The sequence below is a fragment of the Passer domesticus genome, chromosome 9, assembly GCF_036417665.1.
Source record: "Passer domesticus isolate bPasDom1 chromosome 9, bPasDom1.hap1, whole genome shotgun sequence".
In the NCBI taxonomy this organism is placed as follows: domain Eukaryota; kingdom Metazoa; phylum Chordata; class Aves; order Passeriformes; family Passeridae; genus Passer; species Passer domesticus.
The window spans coordinates 3,920,439-3,924,485 of record NC_087482.1 but is presented as its reverse complement, the minus strand read 5'-3'; the positions used below and the strand labels follow the sequence as shown (position 1 = coordinate 3,924,485).

At 49.9% G+C, this 4,047-nt stretch overlaps 1 long non-coding RNA gene across 1 annotated transcript; it reads right to left on the bottom strand.

The window, feature by feature from the left end:
- Positions 1-2,146: 2,146 nt before the first annotated feature.
- On the bottom strand, positions 2,147-3,045 carry LOC135307449 (uncharacterized). The gene is made up of 3 exons (XR_010368168.1): positions 2,902-3,045; positions 2,388-2,538; positions 2,147-2,247 (listed from the first exon to the last, which is right to left on the bottom strand). It is a non-coding gene; the product is annotated as an uncharacterized LOC135307449 (long non-coding RNA).
- Positions 3,046-4,047: the final 1,002 nt, after the last annotated feature.

Here is a 4,047-nt window from a genome sequence, read left to right as displayed (position 1 = left end):
GTCAGCCTCAACAGCAGCTGTGCTGCGTTCCTTGGACAGCAGCTTTGCTGCACTCACACCTCCAGCTTTGGCTGCAGATGGCCCAGCTGGAGCAGGCATGGGCAAAGGCCTGCAGGACCACCGTCAGTCGGACTCGTGAGCCCAGGACAGCAGTTCCCTGGCATGCTGGTTTCTTGCAGTGCCTCGCTTTCTTCATCTGAGACAGGCACTCCGTCACTTCTTTCCACCTGGAAGGCCTTCCTACATTCCATCACTTGAGAAATCCAGCAGGAAATACCCCCATCTATATTGCCTGAGTCTTAATCTCCCTGAACTAAAAGTTAAGTCAAGTCCAAAAACAGGAATAAATGAGCCTGCATCTGCCACACTCCCTCAAGCAAAAGATCACATCAAAGTTTGTGGTAATCGGCGGAAGAAATGCGGCACTCAATATGAGTGATCAGCAAATCTCAAAACTTTATTGGTAGGCACATACATTTATATTGGTGTTAATGAGGCCAATACATATTGCAAAAGGTGAGCTCATTATTGGTTAGTTACTTATCAGCTAACTACGCCTACCTTAGCATTCTTGTGGCTACTATGTTGCAGCTGTCCACATCTTTTCTTCATATTTCTAACTAACCATCCTCTCCCCCATCCTGATGTTGCACCAAGGGCTCAGTGCCCTTGCCAGGTCTGGACACTGTCCGCTGACTCCTATCCTCATCTCCTTCTTGCTTAACTAACGGTATTATATCAGTGTGACCTTTGTCAACTAACTAGCTGTTCACAAAATCCTCCACAAAAGTTCTCTGTTCTATCCCAGCTCTGGGCTTTTTTCCCATACTGCGTGCGACAAGACTGTAATTTTTATTATAATTATAGTCGCTGTTATCCATCTAATTTTTAAGAAGGCTCCTGTGATTGATAGGACATTCCTTCCCCTCTCACACAGCCCGGCTCCAGCTTTCTGCTCCTTGATGCTCCTCTCTTGAAGCTCTTCAGGGAGGGACTGCCACGACCTAAGTCACCACCTCGGGTCTCTTGATGTGCTCACTGCTGGACAGCCATCCCTCGCAGAACATCTTTCCCTCTCTGCCCAGACCTTCCTGATTCAGGGCAGCATCCCAAATGAGCTCCCAGAGAAGTTTCTGCATGTCACTGCTAGCCAGCGTGTCCCCGTGCTGGTGCAGGAAAGCTTTGTGAACGGCCACTGCTGGGAAAGCAGGCTGAGGTGGCACAAGCAGCTCCTGCACTGCAGTGCAAGTTTCTCAGAGCTCCTGTCACAGCCCCAGCCCTGCTCCCAGCTCTGTGCATTCTACCCCAACAGAAACAGCCACACCAGGCAAGAACTTACTGCTTTTGGAAAAATATTTATTTATCAAGATCAAGAAAACAATAATTGTCTGCTAATACCAAGTATCACTATCACTAAATGTACCACTATCACAAAAACAATCACCATCCTCCAATATTAACTATCACTATCGCTAATACAATCATTGTCCTCTAATATCAAATAACGCTATCATTAAAACAATCACTATCCTCTAATATTAACTATCACTATCATTAAAACAACCACCACCCTCTAATATCAAGTATCCCTATCACTATCACTAAAAGAATCACTACCACTATCACTATTTATGACTATCACTATCACTAATACAATCACCCTCCTCTAATATCAAGTAACGCTATCATTGAAACAATCACTATCCCCTAATATTAACTAACGCTATCATTAAAACCATCACTATCCTCTAATATTAACTATCACTATCATTAAAACAACCACCACCCTCTAATATCAAGTGTCCCTATCACTATCACTAAAAGAATCACTACCACTATCACTATTTATGGCTATCACTATCACTAACCATCTATCACTATCACTAATCTTCATCCTCTAACAGATAGTAGTCCTGCAGGTATTGGTAGGAGGGCCAAGAGGATGCTGTGGGCTGAGGTGACTCCAGGGAAATCCAGTGGTCCCGTGAAGAGGTGTTGTCAGCCAGAGCACAGAAGGAGCAGGTGGGCAGAGGTGACGGGTCTGCGCTCATGTTCTTGTGCAGCCGGGCGAGCTCTGCTGCAAAGAGCTCAGGAAACAGGCGGCAGCTGTCCCTGAACCCGTTGCCTTGGGCTCTCTCGCTGCTTCCCGCTCCTTCTCCTGACTCTGCTTCACCTCTAGGCTGACCACAGCTTTCCCAGGAAGAGTCCCAGTCCTGTCCTGTTGCCTCTTTGTCCTCCTGGCTCCTCCTGTAGAAACAGATTTCCAAGAAGACTCCTCACAGATAGGAATTTGGAGCACAGTTTCCTCAGAGCCCTGCTAGGAGCCGCCTGGGCGCTCCTGCATGCTGCAAAGACTTCCTTGCCAATGGCAGCAATTAATAACTGACCTGTCTCTCTTCAGCAGCTGATGCATGACTAGATAGCCAGACACTGCCCCAAGCAGAAGCAAAGCTGAGGCTGCTACTGTCCCTACTAGGATGTAGTACTTGCTCGGGTCACAGTGTCCAGCAGTCTGGGCTTTTTGCCCACCGGATGACCCTGGCAGGAGAAGAGACAATGCAAGAGTCAGCGTTTGTGCTCTGCACTAGGCATAACCCCACAGTGTGCTTCAGCTGCCCAAGGACTGGCACTGCTAGTGGATCAGAACTGACATCTGATGTTGTCTTCAGAGATGGCTTCCTCTGGCTCTGGTGTCTTAGCATCAGGGACCAAGAGGGATCCCATCAAGCTCTCATGCACAAGAGCCCAGTGTGTGCCAGGGAGCAGCACTGCCCCATCTACTCCTCCGGGCTGCAGGCCCGGGCTGCGTGCTGGGCACCTGCAATTCACCCATGGAGAGCACTGCAGGGATACAGCAGAAATGCTGCTCTTTGCCCAAGACAGCATCTAGCAAGCACTCACCTGAATATTCCTCAGGCTCAGCAAGTGTCCTGGTGTCCTCTATTGGTTCTCTTTTTTCATGTGAGCCTGGCACACTGTCACTTTCTTCCACAGCTAAGGTCTCCGGCACAGTCTCAGAATCTGTCTCTTCAGAAAAACAAAACATTGCACACATTAACCAGAAGCCACTGCCCCTCAGCACAAGCACGGTACCATGGCCTGGGCATTCCGGCAAGCGGCGCTGACGAGGCCGCTGTCCCCCCCAAGACAGGAGGAATCGACAGCTGGATTTTCTGCAGTGCAACAAGAAGTGCAGACCCAAACCAGCCAAGACTTAACCAAATGACCCACAGAAGGAGTACCTTCAGGTTCCCCCTCACCCTTGGACTCCAGCTTCAACCCGTCCCTGAGCCTGAGCTTTGCAAGGGGCAGCCAAGGCTTGCTCTGATGTCATTGCTGCCTCCATGCTGTGCTGAGCGTGTGGCGAACCCAAATTCAGCACCGGCCTTTGCCCAACATCTGGATGCCAATGTCTGCACAGAGCAGCCCTGGCCAGGAATGCTGCAACTGCAGCAGCAGCTGGAGAAGCCCCTGGCAGTCATCTGGAAGAACAGCTGCGAGCGGAGGCTGTGCTGGACCATCTCTAGGGCTCCCTGCAGGAGCTGTGAAATGGAGTGGGCCTGCAGCAGGACTCTGACTGAGTGCTTCTGCCTGTCCAGGATACAGCACATGCCTACAGGAAGCAAAAGCTCAGCTTCCCGGCTGCCAGGGTTAACAGAGTGGGATATACTAACCAGATGGGGCTTCATGCAAGGCTGCCAGGAGCTCCTTTGGAACATCCGGCAATCCTTCAGGGAACTCTTCAGGAACCTTGTCATCCTTCATCCCTATTGTTAGATTTACAAAAGCACGTTAACCTATGACGGTATTTTTCTCGTGAATAAAACAGGGAAAAGGGGCGCTCCTTTTTGTGAAGGTAGGACAGACTGACTACTCACGCTTGAGGTACCAGCTCGGAGTCAGCACGGTATCTGCCCCTCGCTCAGGGGCTGAAAGAGCACTCTCTGTGTCCACAACTACAAGCAAACACCCACAAGAAGTTACCATCACGTGCACTGCCCTCATGGGCACACCTCAAGGCCTGGATGTGGAAGGCACTGCTAGGGC